The 19,140-nt window shown below is 44.8% G+C and overlaps 1 non-coding gene across 1 annotated transcript; it reads right to left on the bottom strand.

The window, feature by feature from the left end:
• Positions 1-16,063: 16,063 nt before the first annotated feature.
• TRNAC-GCA (transfer RNA cysteine (anticodon GCA)) lies at positions 16,064-16,135 on the bottom strand. The gene has a single exon. It is a non-coding gene; the product is annotated as a tRNA-Cys (tRNA).
• Between the last annotated feature and the right edge of the window lie 3,005 nt (positions 16,136-19,140).

The following is a 19,140-nucleotide window of genomic DNA, read 5'->3' as shown; positions in this document are numbered from 1 at the left end:
CATAGTTTTTTAGTAGAGACATCTATCAGAGAATGTCCACGCTTCTTGATCAATAGAAAACAAAACAAGTTGAACTCCACACAATACTGACAACTTCGTAATCGCAAATTTTACGGTAGTGACATCTTCTGAGAAAACTTATAAGTTGATACAGTTGTTAAAGTTCAGAGTTTCTCCTGTAGAGGAGTACTTAAAGGCGGAAAATTCAAATGTGCAGCGTAGAGGTGTACCAACCGGTACAATAACAATGCTCTTCCTATCCATTATTTCCCTTAAGACTGGTCACGCCTCCCAGCCACATACGGATATGCAGTCCATCGGAACAATTTCCTTAGTGTATCGTACTGTAAAAATGGATGTCTGCAAGACAATTACGCACCTCTACAGTATTTATGGTTCATTTGGATAATTGTGGCAGAAACCAATTAAAAATCCTCTCTCCCTCTTTTCTTTTAACTGTCTTCGTCCAGCCGACTTCATCGAGGTCTGGTTTCACTCTCTCTACCTGTTTACGTAGTTCGTCCGTTATAAACACCAATATCCCGCCCGGATAGCGCTCTCTACGAACGCTCCTCTGCTTTTTAACACCAAATGTGATATACATATACATAACTGATAGTTGTAATTCACATCCTACCGGTAGCCATGTTTCAATCGTTCTCGTAAGCTGCCTCTGTTGCTCAGCGGTAGAGTATCGGCCTCCGGATCCCAAGATAGCGGGTTCAAACCCGGCAGAGGTAGTCGGATTTTTGAAGGGCGGAAAAAAGTCCATTCGACACTCCGTGTCGTACAGTGTCGGCATGTAAAAGATCTCTGGTGACACATTTGGTGTTTACCCGACAAAATTCATTAAATCTCAGCCATAGACGCCCAAGAGAGTTTCGGTTTACTCGGTCTGCCATCTAGTGGACCCAGAGTAAAACGGAACGTCGAAATTGACGAGCAGACAGCCAGATGGCGTCAAATTGAAATGTCTGCACACGGTAGCTGAGGCCATACGATTATTATTATTTATTAATCGTTCTCGTAATCTCATCCGCCCCTTCCCATTCTTTCCCTCGCCGGGTTGAGTGGCTCAGACGGTGAAGGCGCTGGCCTTCTAACCCCAACTTGGCAGGTTCGATCCTGGCTCAGTCCGGTGGTATTTGAAGGTGCTAAAATACGACAGCCTCGTGTCGGTAGATTTACTGGCACGTAAAAGAACTCCTGCGGGACTAAATTCCGGCACCTCGGCGTCTCCGAAGATCGTAAAAGTAGTTAGTGGGACGTAAAGCAAATAACATTATTATTCTTTCCCTGACCTCTCACTTCCCACTTTGCTCATTATACACTCCAAATTTATTAATTCTATCTGCCAGCCTAGTTATTTTCTCGTGGGTATTTGTGCTAAACTCACGGCCTTACTATGCGTGATCCGGGGTTTCTCTAATTGTATGATAGATCCACTTGGAGAAATTATTTCCTCCTTCATACCTTTGTCTTTATCCGTACTCTTCATCCCCTTTTTAGCCCAAATGTATTTCAAACTGAATGCTGCCTTACGTTCATTTTCATCTTTCTTTCCTGTGATGTCCTTCGTGGAAACCATCCCTTCTTCTTGTACAGGTAGAAGTCTCGAATTCCTCACCGATACTTCGCTCCCTCTACTTCTGCCTGACACAAGTAAGTGGAAGAAATGCCACACTGAACTGTGGTCGCCAATTCACACTACCAATTTGCGTGACCCTGGATACAATTTCAGTCGCCTCTTATACTGCCCGCACCCACAGGGAAGTGCTCAGCCTGTATTTGTTCACTGCACACTAACGTCCGAGTTGTCACCAATCCAGGAGACTCGGTCTTGTGCGCAGTTGTAAGTTGCTATTTCGTCCATGTTCTGGCATTGTTGAGTATGTTTGACACGTGTTATGTGCATTTTTTGGACTCAGGAGTTCGGCAAAACTACATTATATTCTCTCTTCTATTTAATATACAGAGTGGAAGGGAATGTAGTAGCGCGAACACACGAAATAGGCATACGCCCATTTTCACACCAGGCAAATGCCGGGGCTGTACCATAATTAAGGCCACGGCCGCTTCCTTCCAACTCCTAGGACTTTCCTATCCCATCGTCGCCATAAGACCTATCTGTGTCAGTGCGACGTAAAGCAAATAGAAAAAAAAATACTATCCGTGAAACTTTTAGTGGCACTTCGTTTTACGGTGGTGACGAGTAAGGACGGAGCTACAACGGTTCCGGTAATAAATGAAATCTGAATTGAATCGATAGCATGATCGATCGATATGAATTTCCTAAACCGTCTAGGAGTTGTAGGTTGTTCCTGTGATGCAGTTTGATTTTCCTCACTAATGTTGAGCTTAACCTATATTTTGACATTGCTGTATAAATAACAACAGTATTTAAAGTGTTGCAGTTCTACCGCCAGATGTCTCACGGCGATGCATAATCTATTCATAGTTTTTTGTGTCAGAGTTTGCAAATACGAATCTCGTGACGATAACCGAAGTCTACCGATAACAGCACTAGGGAGCCGAAGTATCACCAAAAGTTTCGCGGACAGTATGTTGTAAATCACAATACTTTTAGGCCTATATAAGATAATGACCATGAACGTAAAACCGTCAAGTCTATACGGTCTCTCCGGAAACCATAAAAGTAGTTAGTAGGACGTAGAAACAATACGCTGTGATACCGGTTCGAGTCCCGTTGGTCGACAGGGTACGAGTGGTTGTGATTATAATTTCTAATTACTAGCCTGGATTCAATTCCAAACCTCTCTCGTATGGAGTGAGGGCATATGACGTTATTGATGGTGATTCGTTCGTCGGATGGAGACGTTAAACTTTGAGCAGACCTCTTGGTGTTATTCAGCAGAAGTAGGCTATGTGCCGGCACCGCGTTTCAACCTTTCCCTCCCTGCTATGATAAATATCATGACATTCGTTTCATCTCATTAACACATCTGTCCGGCTCCATGGCTAAATGGTTAGCGTGCTGGCCTTTGGCCACAGGGCTCCCGGGTTCGATTCCCGGCAGGGAATTTGCTTAACCTTAATTGGAAATTTCGCTGGCACGGGGGCTGGGTGTATGTGTCGTCTTCATCATCATTTCATCCTCATCACGAAGCGCAGGTCGCCTACGGGAGTCGAATAAAAAGGCCTGTATCTGGCGAGCCGAACTTGTCCTCGGACACTCCCGGCACTAAAAGGCATACGCCGTTTCATTTTTTTTTCATTAACACATCTGACGTCAGAAAGGGGATCTGATGGTAAAAAATCGCTACGAAGATTCATCTCAACCGTAGAGAAAAGGAACAAAGGTTGAACACATATTATTATTATTATTATTATTATTATTATTATTATTATTATTATTATTATTATTATTATTATTATTATTATTATTATTATTATTATACAATTTGCTCTACGTCTCACCAACACAGACAGGTTTTAAGAGGATGATGGTAACTTACAGGAATGGACTAGGAATGGGAAGGAAACCACAGTGGTCTTAATCAAACTACAGCCTCGTGAGGGAACCACGGAAAATTATCTTCAGGGCTGCCAACAGTAGGCTTCGAACACGTGCACGGCCCGAATGCATGCTGAAAGGTCATTATTATAATTACTAAGCATTATTATTATTATTATTATTATTATTATTATTATTATTATTATTATTATTATTATTATTATTATTATTATTATTATTATTATTATTCCGAGGTTTCTGTGGAACAGCAGAGGTGAAAGAAGGTGCTGGGATGAATAGGTCTCAACTTACGAAATTAAAGTTAATTTAAAATTTAACAAAGGTTATATTTTGTTTTCAAGATCAAGAAATAACAAGAATGGCAGGTACAGAGTAGCAAAGCCACTAATTCGAAAGTGCACAGTTACAGTGTTACAAGATTTGGGCTCCGAGAGCCAGACACACAATTCTTGAGCTATAAGCCCAACATTACGATATACAAGATTCAACAAAGGGGCAGAAGACCCCAATAATGCCCAGGAGCTCTTGCTCCTAATTACACAGTAAAGCCTCCTCGAGGCACACAAAAATCAAAATTTTCAAGAAATAGCAACTCGCTCTCAAAATTTAAGCCTATCAAAGGCCACACCAAACTCCACGTTCAAGCTGTCCTCCAAGGACATATACACAGGGGTAAAAATACCCAACCTACTGAGGCCTATTAAGAAAATAAACAGGTCAATTACCTGGCCTCTAAAATACCAACTTGAGAGGAGGCGTTCTTGCCCTCCTAATACACTTTATATAAAACCTACTTGGCACTAGGCCGTTACTGCAAGGGCTAATCCCATACTAAAGAGGTGACTTTTAGAAGGAAACAATTTACATTACGTTAAGGAAGAAACGGTTGTGAAAATAAGTTCACCTCAATGCAATACGAGTGGGAGCTCGAGAGGGTTAAGCACTCTCTATCCCAATATGTAGTTTAAAAGATAGAATTGATACAAGGAGTCTTTACATTTTAGGGGAAAAGTTACATGGTAGAAAGGCTTCGGACCTGCCCCGAGAGTTAAACTGCTGAGCTAGCAAGAAAAGAAGTTATTAAACGGCCATTACCTGGTGGCTGAACTGCTGCCCGAAGAAAGAGGCGCTTCCCGCCCCCTGCTACGTACTTTAGACACTGATAGATGTTACTGAAGTGGCCCAGAGACCCTAAAATCAGCAGTTTATAAACCCTCGCGGAAAGTTCGAGACGTTTCATGAATGAAAAGCCACACCCCCCTCACTTTATTGGCTAGGGTTAAGCAACATATCCAAGTTGAAGAAGATACACCTGATTGGTCATAAATTAATTAAAGAAATTCGGGATTGGCTAAATTCAAACCTGGCGGAACGAAAGGATTAACATTGCCAACACAAACAATGACTGAAGGAAATTTAACAAAGAGCAAACTTATACATACAAAATTTCTTCAAAAAAAATGTTCCTTCACTTCGCACTAGGGTGCACAATAGTAGTTCTTAAGTAGTGCCATCTAGAAGAGAATGTTCACACTTCTTGCTACAGAGAAAACAAAAATGAATCGAAACTGACACAGTTCAGAACTTCAAAATTTTACAAGTAGTGACATCTTCTGAGAAACTTGAAAATTAACACAGTAGATAAAGTTCAGACTTCCTCCAGTAGAGGAGTTTCAACTGGCGCAAGGTTTGAATAAGCAGCGTGGATGGAGTACCATTCAGCCGAAATAATAGAACACGCACTGCCTGAATCTAATAAAGCTGTTACAGGTTCATTATTTATTTCAATTTTGAGAAAAGGTGCGGGGGTATCCGCCGCTATCCTAAGACATTCTTCAGGGCCTTCAAAGGATGAATTCGAAAACTGAGTTTTCCTTGGGAATTCGGCAGTTTTCCTTGGGGCTGAGCCTCGGAAGGTCGACCCAGCCGAAGCTACTAGTCACTTGTTATTATTGGCATTGGTGGAGGTTGCACCAGAAGTGGAGCAGGAGGAGGTGCTGTTCGAATTTGGGCAATTCTTGGCTATATGGGAAAACGCGCCGCATTTAAAACAGCCTTGAGATGACCCTGCTCCATTCCTTGTCCCACTAGACTTGATCAATGGACATGTATTGCGAAGATGGTCAGGCGACCCGCAAGCGTAACATTTGCGGGGTGTGACGGGTCGGCGAGGTGGAGGCCGAAAACTACTAGAGGATGGAGGGGGTTCTCTCGTGACACGCAAGGTATCGGCGTATCTAACTCCTTCGGCTGAGACAGCCATCGCCTCTAACTCGGCAAAAGCTTGCGGACGCGACGCGAAACACAAGTATGATCGGTATGATGGAGAAATACCTTCCACTATGGCCTGAACAATTTGATCTTCGGGAAAATGAAGGGCAAATACCCTAGTATAGATTTTGATGTCTTGTATGAAGTCTTCCAGGTTTTCATCAAGTCGCTGCACTCTATAATAATACTTCTGAATTAGAGATGACCTAGCTCGAGCTGGAATAGATTCGGCAATTGCCCTAACTATTTTGTCCGATAGAACACCAATAGAATACGGGTAAATAATCTGAAGGATTTGACACGGAGAAAGAGAAAAAACAAGGGCATGATCTTGGAACTCAACTAAAAATCTTAGGAATGAAATAACGTCGCTTGTGGAATTAACGGAAAACTTAGAAATACCCCTGAGCAACATTGCTAATGGATGCGGCAAACTACTGAACCCAGGTGATATAGTAGGGGGTGTAGAAACTGTTTCAGAGGGCGCATTTTTTAACACAAAGGGTGGAATGGACGTGCGACGACCGGACTCCGTTTCTAATGGGGCAGATGTTCGTTGGGTAGCCGCCGCAGTACTACTTCCTTCCTCTTTAGAGGAATCCTCCCCACTTACAATATTTACTACCATAGGCTGGTCGACTTTAGGAATAGCAGATCCAGATAACAAATGGCTAACTTTACTAGACATTTTAGACAAGTATTCGGCAAGGACGCTAGCTTCCTTACCCTGAACGTCATTTAACTTCAGAGACAATAGATCACACACCCTATTATAAAAGTGGTACAACCTGGCCTGTACTCTTTTCAGTTGATTAGGAGATGGATCACTTACTTCAAAAAACTAACTACAGATGCTAGCTCGGTAGTATTATCATTGATCGTGGAGAGAGCGTCGTCAATCTCTTTCTCTCCAAAAGTCGGGATGGTAATAGGCAAATCAAGGGAATCTTTTAGCTTATTAGTGTCTATCGCAACCGTGCCTCCAGATTGAACATTTCTAATGGTTAATTCATAGATTAATTCCTCCTTGCGCAAGTAGCCGGGGTGGAGGACTTCGCGAGAGCCGGACATGATGAAATAAATTAACAGTTTTGAAAAATTAGAAAGAAAAGTCCAGCGTCAAAGAAAATTGTTAGAGTTCGAAAGCAAAGCAATGTTTAGCCGTCAAAAGGGGCTAAATTGAGACCCATCCAAAGACGCGCTGCTACCACTTGTTCCGAGGTTTTTGTGGAACAGCAGAGGTGAAAGAAGGTGCTGGGATGAATAGGTCTCAACTTACGAAATTAAAGTTAATTTAAAATTTAACAAAGGTTATATTTTGTTTTCAAGATCAAGAAATAACAAGTATGACAGGTACTCAGTAGCATATCAACAAATTAGGAATGTACAATTGCAATTTGTTAATGGATTTGGGCTTCGAGCCCCCAGACACGCAATCCTTGAGCAATGAGCCCAACTTTACATATGAACAAAGTTCAACAAAGGGGCAGAAAACCCCAATCATACCAAGGAGCACTAGCTCCCAATTACCCAGTTAAGCCTGCTCGAGGCACACAGAAACCAAATTTAAGAAAGAGCAACCTGCTCACAAGGTTCAAGCCTATTCAAAGGCCACACCAAACTCAACCTTCAAGCTGCCCTCCAGGCACACAAGAACAGGGGTAAAAATACCCAACCTACTGAGGCCTATTCAGTAAAGAAACAGGACAATTACGTGGCCCCAAAATACCAACTTGAGTGGAGGCGTAACTTGCACTCCTAATACACCTTTTTAAAACCTATTTGGCAATAGGCCGCTTATGCAAGGGCTAATCCCATACTACGGAGGTGACACGATAGGAAAACTTTATTACATTACGAAGAGAAGGGAAACTGTTATGAAAACGTAGTCACCTCAAAACAATATGAGTGGGAGCTCGAGAGGGTTAGGCACTCTCTATCCCAATTGGTAGTTAAAGAGACAATTTATACCAAGTGTCTTTTACATTTTAAGGGAAAGTTACATGATAAAAGTTTCGAACCTACCCCGAGGGTTAAACTGCTGAGCTAGCGAGCAAACAAGTTATTAAAAGGCCATTACCTGATGGATGAACTGCTGCCCGAAGAAAGAGGCGCTTCCCGCCCCCTGCTACATAATCACACCAGGATAGATGTTACTGAAGTGGCCCGGAGACCAGAAAATCAGCATTTTAAATACCCTCGTGGAACATTCGAGACCTTTCAAGAATGAGAACCCACACCCCTCCCCCTCAATTTTATAGGGTAGCATAAAGCAACATCTCCATATCGGAGAAGACATACGTTATTGGTCAAAATTTAATTAGAGAAATTCAGGATTGGCTCAATTCAAACCAAGCGGAAAGAGAAGGGTTATACTGCCAACCCAAAAAATAACTGAAAGAAATTTAACAACGAACAAACTTATGACTACAAAATTTCTTCAAAAAAAGTTCCTTCACTTCGCACTAGGGTGCACAATTGTAGTTCTTAAGTAGTGCCATCTAGAAGAGAATGTTCACACTTCTTACTACAGAGCAAACAAATATAAATCGAAAAAGACACAGTTCAGAACTTTTCAAAATTTACAATAGCGACATCTTCTGAGAAACGTTAGAATTAACATGGTTGTTAAAGTTCAGGCTTCCTCCAGTAGAGGAGTTTCAACTGGCGCAATATTTGAATTAGTGGCGTGGAGGTGTACCGCCAGGTACAATTATTATTATTATTATTATTATTATTATTATTATTATTATTATTATTATTATTATTATTATTATTATTATTATTATTATTATTACATTACCCATTTTGTATGAGATGAATGAAATCTTGCGGCGAGGATAGGAATTGTGCCGGCTGCCGAGGCCTCTCGCACTCCTCTGGGGCAATGATTAATGACTGACAGATGAAATGAAATGATATTGGAGAGTGTTGCTGGAATGAAAAATGACAGGGAAAACCGGAGTGTCCGCCTCTGTGGTGTAGTGGTTAGCGTGATTAGCTGCCACCCCCGGAGGTCCGGGTTCGATTCCCGGCTCTGCCACGAAATTTGAAAAGTGGTACGAGGGCTGGAACGGGGTCCACTCAGCCTCGAGAGGCAACTGAGTAGAGGTGGGTTCGATTCCCACCTCAGCCATCCTGGAAGTGGTTTTCCGTGGTTTCCCACTTCTCCTCCAGGCGAATGCCGCGATGGTACCTAACTTAAGGCCACGGCCGCTTCCTTCCCTCATCCTTGCCTATCCCTTCCAAGCTTCCCATCCCCCTACAAGACCCCTGTTCACCATAGCAGGTGAGGCCGCCTGGGCGAGGTACTGGTCATACTCCCCAGTTGTCTCCCCTGACCAAGAGTCTGAAGCTCCAGGACACTGCCCTTGAGGCGGTAGAGGTGGGATCCCTCGCTGAGTCCGAGGGAAAAGCCGAACCTGGAGGGTAAACAGATGATGATGATGATGATGATGATGAAAACCGGAGTAGCCGGAGAAAAACCTGTCCCGCCTCCGCATTGTTCAGCACAAATCTCACATGTAATAACCGGGATTTGAACCACGGAACCCAGCGGTGAGAGGCCGACGCACTGCCGCCTAAGCCACGGAGGCTACCCGTTTTGTATAAATGGGCTTAATTTTCCGTATGTGTAGGTATATGGATTATTATTTTTTTTTTTTGCTAGGGGCTTTACGTCGCACCGACACAGATAGGTCTTATGGCGACGAATTATTATTATTATTATTATTATTATTATTATTATTATTATTATTATTATTATTATTATTATTGTTATTATTATTAAAAAATGTGTTCCATTCAGCGTACCAAAAGGAAATCCCTAAGCTCATTCCCTAGAAACAAGTAATAATAATAATAATAATCGTATGGCCTCAGCTACCGTGTGCAGACATTTCAATTTGACGCCACTAGATGGCAGACAGAGTAAACCGGATCTCTCTTGGACGTCTGTGGCTGAGTTGTTAATGAATTTTGTCGGGTAAACACCAAATGTGTCACCAGAGATCTTTTACATGCCGACATCGTACGACATGGAGTGTCGAATGGACTTTTTTCCGCCCTTCAAAAATCCGACTACCTCTGCCAGGTTTGAACCCGCTATCTTGGGATACGGAGGCCGACACTCTACCACTGATCCACAGAGGCAACTTGGAAACAAGTGACCACATTCTACTTGAAGAAGCGAATATCTGCCAGTAATTTCACTCGGTATTACATTTAGAGTTGTGTCTGTAAGATCGGAACATTTAAATTGGAAGCTCAGCTTATCCTCAATTTAGACCAAGATCCATTTCTCATTATTTTTGTTACCAGGATAATCTCCTCTCTGTATGAATATTCCGCCGCAGACCAGAGTGGACGTGACGATCACAGCGTCCACCAAAACAGACGTCTTCATTCATCAGACATATCTTCCATAATATTGTCAATCCGCCACTTCGGCGGCCTTCCTCGTGGTCGTCGTTCATCTGGGTCAAGCTGGAGGGCAGTTGTAATTACTGGTCGTCGTTACTTCCAGCTCCATGTGAAAAATAATGTCCGTGATTTCTGTGAAGCAATTGTAATTATAATTGAGTAAAATATTTCTCAAACCAAACCAAATGAAAGCAAAGCAAAGCAAAGCAAAACAATCCCCGAACAGGCCCTTGGAGGAGTGCAAAGTAAAGGCTTTCACTAACCATAACCTCACCCGGCCACCTTTGTCCCCAAGAAGTAACTCTGTACTCGGGGTCATGTGCACCTCGGGAAGTGGAAATCTCGTTTCTTACATTTTTCGATTTCTTGACGGGGAATGGAACCACCTCGGTCAGGCAGCTCCTAAAGTATTGCTCGGGTAGGCCTAACTGTATAGTACTCGTCATGTAAACCTATTAAATATGAGCCAAATATCGCCGCCCTATTTTCTTCCTTGTTAACAGTTCATCACTTCTGCCAACTTGAGTAGTTTACATATAAAAATCACACGAGCCATAACCAACAACAAACTAACCTCAATGTATCAATAACGGAGGTTCCCTTGCCCAAGTAAATGATCATAAGTGATAAATCAAGGTATTTATAATTGTCCGACTCATTGGCTGAATGGGCTGCGTTCAGGCCTTCGGTTCAGAGGATCACGGGTTATTCTTCTGGCCCGGGGACTGGGTGCATGTGATTGTCCCAACACCTTCCTCTTCATATTCGCACAACACACTACCAACCACCATAGAAACCCGCAGTAGTGGTTACATCCCTCCATATAGGGTTGGCGTCAGGAAGGGCATCCGACTGTAAAACAGGGCGAAATCCACATGTGCGGCACATAGGGATTTGGTTCTGTTTTACGACCGGATGCCCTTCCTGACGCTAACACTACGTCGAGGGATGTATTTACCATTGCACGTTTCTGTGGTGGTCGGTAGTTTGGAGTGTTGTCAGAATATGAAGAGGAGAGTTTTGGAACAAACACAAAAACGTAGTCGTCCAGCCAGAAGAATTTATCAGACGCAATGAAATCCCTGATCCGACCGATAATCTAATCGGGAATTCTCTGAACCCAAAGGAAGTAGTGTGACTCCTCACCAGGGTGGGATGCCGCGACCAGTCAGATTTAGAATAGAATTAGTATAGATTTAATGTAGCCTAGTTAAGTAGTTAGTTTAGTTAGATGTAAAAGCAGCGTCTTGCATATGTGTGAGATGCTACATGTTAGATTTAGAAGGAAATTAGCTATACATTTAGTGGAGTTAAGTAGTTAGTCCTGTCAGAAACTAGTTTTTCTTTCTTTATTACCTGATGCGGATGGTGTATACTATGGTGGGGCAATGAAGATATAGTCTAATGTATAATGAAAGTAGTGTGACCATTCATCCAATGAGTCGGACAATAATAATAATAATAATAATAATAATAATAATAATAATAATAATAATAATAATAATAATAATAATGATGATGATGATGATGTGAAAACGGTAACTCTGCAATGACACTGATGATGATGATGCAGGGACTTCTTCTTCTTCTTCTTCTTCTTCTTCTTCTTCTTCCGCCGGACTGAGTGGCTCAGACGGTTGAAGCACTGGCCTTCTGACCCCAACTTGGCATGTTCGATCCTGGCTCAGTCCGGTGGTATTTGAAGATGTTCAGCCTCGTGTTGGTAGATTTACTGACACGTAAAAGATCTCCTGCGGAAGAAACTTTCGGCAGCTCGGCGTCTACAAAAACCGTCAAAAGTTGTTTAGTGGGACGTAAAAACAATATCATTGTTATTATTATTTCTTCTCCTTGGCCTTTATCCCAGTTTATTGCAGTCGGCTTTTCATATTGATTTGGCCAAGTTTTAGGGCCGGATGCCCTTTCTGATGCCACCCTATGTGGAGGGGTGTATTCACTGTTGCGTGTTTGTGTGGTGGTTGATTGGAATATTAAGACAAACAGAAACACCCAGTCCTCGAGCCCTTTGTGGGTGGGGGCAGTAGAGTAACCTTCACAATGCCCCCTGCCTGTAGTAAAAGGCAGACTAAATGGGAAAATGAGGGTACTGAACTTGGGAATGAGATTGGCAACCACGGTTCCCTTAGCTGAGCCTGGCATTGGTTCCACTTAGTTGTATCAGGCTTCTCACTTTCAACTTTCCTATCGGGCTCGATAGCTGCAGTTGCTTAAGTGCGGCCAGTATCCAGTATTCAGGAGATAGGTTCGAATTCTACTGTCGGCAGCCCTAAAGATGGTTTGCCGTGGTTTCCCATTTTCACACCAGGCAAATGCTGGGGCTGTACCATAATCAAGGCCATGGCCGCTTCCTTCCCACTCCTAGCCCTTCCCTGTCCCATCGTCGCCATAAGACCTATCTGAGTCGGTGCGACGTAAAGCAACTAGCAACCTTCCTATCTGACCTTCCTTGGTCAAGTCTTGTTCTTTTCCGACCCCGACGGCGTTAGATTCGTGAGACCTAGGAGTCTTTAATTTTTACGCCCTTCGTGCTTCTTCGCCAACCCCGCGGTGTAGGGGTACCGCGCCTGCCTCTTACACGGAGGACCCTGGTTCGATTCCCGGCCAGGTCAGTGATATCTACCCGGATCTGAGGGCTGGTTCAAGATCCACTCAGCCTACGTGATTACACTCGAGGAGCTATCTGACGGTGAGATGGCGGCCCCGGTCTAGAAAGTCAAGAATAACGGCCGAGAGGATGCGTCGTGCTGACCACAAGAGACCTCATAATCTGCAGGCCTTCGGGGCTGTTGCGCCATGGGGTGTGGTTTGGTTCGTGATTCTTCCTTTTCTTTTAGCGATCTTCTTCTTGTAGTGCTTTCTCCATTACTGAAGGTTGGCGACAATCATAGCGAAGTCTGTACGATGTTCGGCTGTCCTCATCAGAATCTTGTTCTGTCCAATCTGTAAGTTCCGCAACCACGAGAGTTTCCTTCGACCGCGACTTCTGCGTCCATTAATTTTACTCTACATGATCAATTTGAACAGGTGGTGCTTGGCCGAGGCGGTAAAGGCGTACTCGGTTCGCCCGGAAGGACGTGGGTTCGAATCCCCGCCAGGAAGTCGTAAAATTTAAGGAATGATATTTCCACTTCCGAAGGTGCATATGGCTCTGAGGTTCACTCATCTTACACCAAAAATGACTACCAGGTTAATTCCTGGGGTCAAAGGCGGTCGGGCGTAGAGCTAAATCATTAAGTGCTGAGGTTACTCCCAGGGCTTTCGTGGCCTCTACGTAGATGACTTTTCATTCCTCATTCTTTTCTTTTTGTTCTTTTTCTTGATTGTACACATCAACATTCGTTCCCTCCTCATACGCCTGACGTGAGTACAACAGCACTGGAGACGTGGTGAGTCTGGGAGATCTGTAACATCCTTCGGAACATCCACATCTCGTAGGTATTTATTCTCCTAATGGTGTTACATTTCAGAGTCCTTGTTTCAGCGCCGTGCAGAAGCAGTCGATAGTCATAGCATCTGACGAAGTTGTAACGTGTCTCCAGAAGCTGAGGCTTCTGTCACACAGTAGATTCCTCGCTTTCAGAAAGCTAGTACGAGCCATTTCTATTCGCACGCGGATCTCTAAATCCGGGCCCATGTCCTCAGTAATCCACCTTTGTTCAACTTGTTTTACCGATATGCCCTATCTTCATTTTTTGAAGTGTCGGGCCTCTTCCTTTTTTCATTTCTGATTAGTGTTATTAAAGGATGGTTGCCCAGTTCTACTTCGTCTTAAAGGAAAGGATTACCCAATGGCAGTTAAAATCCTCGTCATGGCTGGGAATCAAAACCGGGTTCTTCTGAATGGAAGGCCAACACACTGACCATTCGGCTAAGTAGCCAGACATTTGAGCTTGTCATAACTGAATGAATGCATCATGACGGCCTGAATTTCACCTTTAAAAAGCTTAGTGGGTTGGTCACCTCTCTCACTATCCATCCTTATATCCTGAGAGATGTTTATGACATCCCTCTACCAGAGGATGATATATCAGTTCAAGCACTCGTGTCGAGGCATTTTTTTCAAATTGATTGTAGTTCTCCCGGCTCCTGTGTTCCGCAAGGCTCCACATCGTTGATTCTAATTATGCAAAGATTTCTCGCGTAATTTCCCTTCCCGCTACCTCAAGCCCGCCCCCTCCCTGTTGCCATGGAGACACCCTTCTTCTTCGTCTTCCCCCGCGCCATTTTGTTCGTGCACGGAGTTTATAGGAGAGGGGCGAGCCACTCTTATTTATATAACCTCCGGGCACGATACTCCGCACTAATTCACACTATTTAGAACTCAGACAAGTGGTAGTGGCTTCCTATAAATATACAGGTTACCTACAGTACCAGCAGAAAGTGGCGACTCTCGCTTACAATGAGGACCAACTTCCAAGGAGTTCTGCTCCTTTCAGCTTGCGGTAGAGGTCCGTCTACACGTAACGTTTTATCGCCATCCTTGCAACTGCTCAGTCTTTGAGAGGATCACCAAGGATTTTTTTTTTTTTAATATGTAGGCAGTTGCCCGTCTCTGTGGTGTAGTGGTTAGCGTGATTAGCTGCCACCCCCGGAGGTCTCGTTCGATTCCCGGCTCTGCCACGAAATTTGAAAAGTGGTACGAGGGCTGGAACTGGGTCCATTCAGTCTCGGGGGGTCAACTGAGTAGAGGTAGGTTCGATTCCCACCTCAGCCATCCTGGAAGTGGTTTTCCGTGTTTTCCCACTTCTCCTCCAGGCAAATGCCGGGATGGTACCTAACTTAAGGCCACTGCCGCTTCCTTCCTTCTTCCTTGCCTGTCCCATCCAATCATCCCATCCCTCCACAAGGCCCCTGTTCGGCATAGCAGGTGAGGCCGCCTGGGCGAGGTACTGGTCATCCTCCCCAGTTGTATCCCCCGAACCAGAGTCTGAAGCTCCAAGACACTGCCCTTGAGGCGGTAGAGGTGGGATCCCTCGCTGAGTCCGAGGGAAAAACCGACCCTGGAGGGAAAACAGATTAAGAAGCATAATAATAAGAAGAAGAAGATCTAGGCAGTTCTTGATCGCTCACAAAAGAAAGTAAATCTAAGAAGCAGAACTCGGATTTATAAATATCTGCTGCAGAGGTCCCGTATTGACACCCTGCCAACCCAATTTTTTAACGCCAAGAAAATCGAATCTAAAAGCAATTTAACAGCCTATAATAATAATAATGTCCGCCTCTGTGGTGTAGTGGTTAGCGTGATTAACTGCCAACCCCCGAGGCCCGGGTTCGATTCTCGGCTCTGCTACGAAATTTCAAATTGATACGAGGGCTGGAACGGGGTTCACTCAGTCTCGGGAGGTCAACTGAGTAGAGGTAGGTTCGATTCCCACCTCAGCCATCTTCGAAGTGGTTTTCCGTGGTTTCCTACTTCTCCAGGCAAATGCCGGGATGGTACCTAGGCCTATCCAATTTTCCCATCCCCACCACAAGGCCCCTGTTCAGCATAGCAGGTGATGCCGCCTGAGCGAGGTACTGGTCGTCCTCCCCTGTTGTATCCCTCCGACCCAAAGTATCACTGTTCAGGATACTATCCTTGAGGCGGTAGAGGTGTGATCCCTCGCTAAGTCTGAGGGACAAACCAAACCAAACCAACGGATTAAAAAGAAAGAAAGAAAGAAAGAAAGAAAGAAAGAAAGAAAAGAAAGAAGAAAGACATGCTACCTATTCTAAAATTCATGACATATTTTTAGGTAAACTTTAGCTAGTTTTTAGAGTATATTTGTTGCGTATTTTGTATTTCTTTAGTAAAAAATGTCTGAACCCTAGTTATCAGGTACGATGAAAAGGATAACCAGGGAGAAGAATATTAGGGGACATCCGGGTTTGAACCGGGGACCTCTCGATCTGCAGTCGAATGCTCTACCACTGAGCTATGCCCCCGAAGTGCGCACCAAACGAGTCGATCGCTAAGAAGTGTGCGCGGCTACAACCGAAAATCTGTATAATGTTACAAATATGTGTGAACAGTACAGTGAGCCCAGCCAGGAAATTATCTTCTTATCCTGCAAGCCAGTGTGAAGGTGGTCACACTGCGCGTATTGAGTGACAGTAGTTAACTCTGATTCATGGTGGTAAAAATCAGAATCCCATGAAAAGTGATTCGTTGAGAGTCTACATTCTCCGTTGAAAATCCGAGTAATGAAGGAAGGGTCCGCCTTTGTGGTGTAGTGGTTAGTGTGATTAGCTGCCACCCCCGGAGGTCCGGGTTCGATTCGCGGCTCTGCCACGAAATTTGAAAAGTGGTACGAGGGCTGGAACGGGGTCCACTCAGCCTCGGGAGGTCAACTGAGTAGAGGTGGGTTCGATTCCCACCTCAGCCATCCTGGAAGTGGTTTTCCGTGGTTTCCCACTTCTCCTCCAGGCAATTGCCGGGATGGTACCTAACTTAAGGCCACGGTCGCTTCCTTCCCTTTTCCTTGCCTATCCTTTCCAATCTTTCCATCCCCCACCAAGGCCCCTTTTCAGCATAGCAGGTGAGACCGCCTGGGCGAGGTACTGGTCATTCTTCCTAGTTGTATCCCCCGACCCAATGTCTCACGCTCCAGGACACTGCCCTTGAGGCGGTAGAGGTGGGATGACATCTTTAAACGCAGGTGAGTGGAAGCAATAGACTACACAAGAAAAACTAGGTCTACTCATCCGCTAGCGTGGTTTGACAGACAAGACGAATGTGACTAGTCTTCCGTCTTGAATGAACACAAAGTTCTCGTCCAACATTCCCTGTGTGGCGGGGTGGTAGAATGCATCCACGGAACTGAAACGGGCCAGGGGCTCTTAACTCGGGAGCGTGTGTTGGTGACCCAGCATGGCTTTTACTTGTGCCAGGCTCCTTACTGTCATCTATCCTACCCAACCTCCGTTGGTCAACTCTTGTTCTTTTCTGACTCCGACGGTATTAGGCATCGAGGCCTAGGGAGTCTTTCATTTTCACGCCCTGTGTAGCCCTTGTCTTTCTTTGGCCGTAACCTTCTGTTTTGGTTCATTTTACATGGAAGATAACCAAATATTGTTACAACAGAAGTCAATTAAATTTAAAAATGCTTTCTTTTTTCGAAATGTCGGACCTCTTCCATTTTTCCCTCTGATCAGTGTTATTAGAGGATGGTTGCCCAGTTGTACTTCCTCTTAAAACAGTAATCACCACCACCACCACTCATATCACGTTGGCGACTATGAGACCCACCGACAGGTCACGCCAACTCTTTACTTCTGGACGGTGAGAGCATTGTATGACTAATAATTGAGCCCTACCGCACATCCTTCACAGAGTATGCTTTCTGATTCGTCTGTACAGAACGCTTATGATGCGGGATGTCTAAGAGCTACATAGGAGGTAGGATAGTTAAGAAATTATTCTTCTTCCCCTTCTTTATCTGTTTACCCTCCAGGGTCGGGTTTTCCCTCGGACTCAGCGAGGGATCCCATCTCTATCGCCTCAAGGGCAGTGTTCTGGAGCTTCAGACTCTAGGTCGGGGGATACAACTGGGGAGGATAACCAGTACCATGCCCACGCGGCCTCACTTGTTATGCTGAACAGGGCCCTTGCGGGGGGATGGGAAGATTGGAAGGAAGAGGGAAGAAGCGGCCGTGGCCTTAAGTTAGGTACCATCCCGGCATTCGCCTGGAGGAGACGTGGGAAACCACGGAAAACCACTTCCAGGAAGGGTGAGCTGGGAATCGAACCCACCTCTACTCGTTGACCTCCCGAGGCTGAGTGGACCCTGTTCCAGTCCTCGTACCACTTTTCAAATTTCGTGGTAGAGGCGGGAATCGAACCCGGGCCTCCTAGGGTGACAGCTAATTACACTAACCACTACACCACAGAGGTGGACAAGAAATTATTCAATATCAATCAAGTGGCTGCGCTGTTTGGATCACGTGGATTCAGCTTGCATTCGGGAGATAGTGGGTTCGAACCCCATTGTCGACAGCCCTGAAGATAGTTTTCCGTGGTTTCCCATTTCCACATCAGGCCACGATCGCATTCTTCCCACTCCTAGCCCTTTCCTATCCAATCGCCGCCATAAGACGTATCTGTGTCGGTGCAACGTAAAGCAATGTAAAACAAAAGAAAAAAAGAAGAATAAGGATTCCGCCTCTGTAGTGAGAGTAAGCATGATTAGCTGCCACTCCCGGACACCCGGGTTTGATTCCCAGCTGTGCAATAAAATTTGAAAAAGTGTTACGAGGACTGGAACGGGATCCATCGAGCCTCCAGAAGTCAACTGAGTATTGGGAGGAAGGGGGGGTTGACTCCCACCTCATACATCCTCGAGGTGGTTTCCCATTTCTCCTCCAGGCAAATGCCGGGATGGTACCTAACTTAAGGCCACAGCCGCTTCCTTCGCTCTTCCTTGCCTATCCCTTTCAACATTCCCGTCCCCCCACAAAGTCCCTGTTCAGCACACCAGGTGAGGCCGCCTGGGTGAGGTACTAGTCATACGTCGCAGTTGTATCCCCGACGAAATGTCTCACGCTCCAGGACACTGCCCTTTAGGCGGTAGAGGCGGGGTCCCTCAGTGAGCCCGAGGGAAAAACAACCCTGGACAGTAAATGAATTAAATAGTAATAAAATAATAATTCACCCATATAAATAATGAGTGTCGAGCTCGATGGCTGCAGTCGCTTAAGTGCGGCCAGTATTCAGTATTCGGGAGATAGTGGGTTCGAACCCCACTGTCGGCAGCCCTGAAGATGGTGGATTCCCATGTTCACACCAGCCAAATGCTGGGGCTGCACCATGATTAAGGCCACGGCCAGTTCCTTCCCACTCCAAGCCCTTTCCTATCACACCGTCGCCACAAGACCTATGTGTGTCGTTGCGACGTAAAACAACGTGTAAAAATATGAATAAAGAGTGCGAGAAACTTGGGCTCAGTTACAAT

The sequence above is a fragment of the Anabrus simplex genome, chromosome 8, assembly GCF_040414725.1.
Source record: "Anabrus simplex isolate iqAnaSimp1 chromosome 8, ASM4041472v1, whole genome shotgun sequence".
NCBI lineage: Eukaryota > Metazoa > Arthropoda > Insecta > Orthoptera > Tettigoniidae > Anabrus > Anabrus simplex.
Note: the sequence above shows the minus strand (reverse complement) of the source record. Positions and strands in the feature narration are given on the sequence as shown.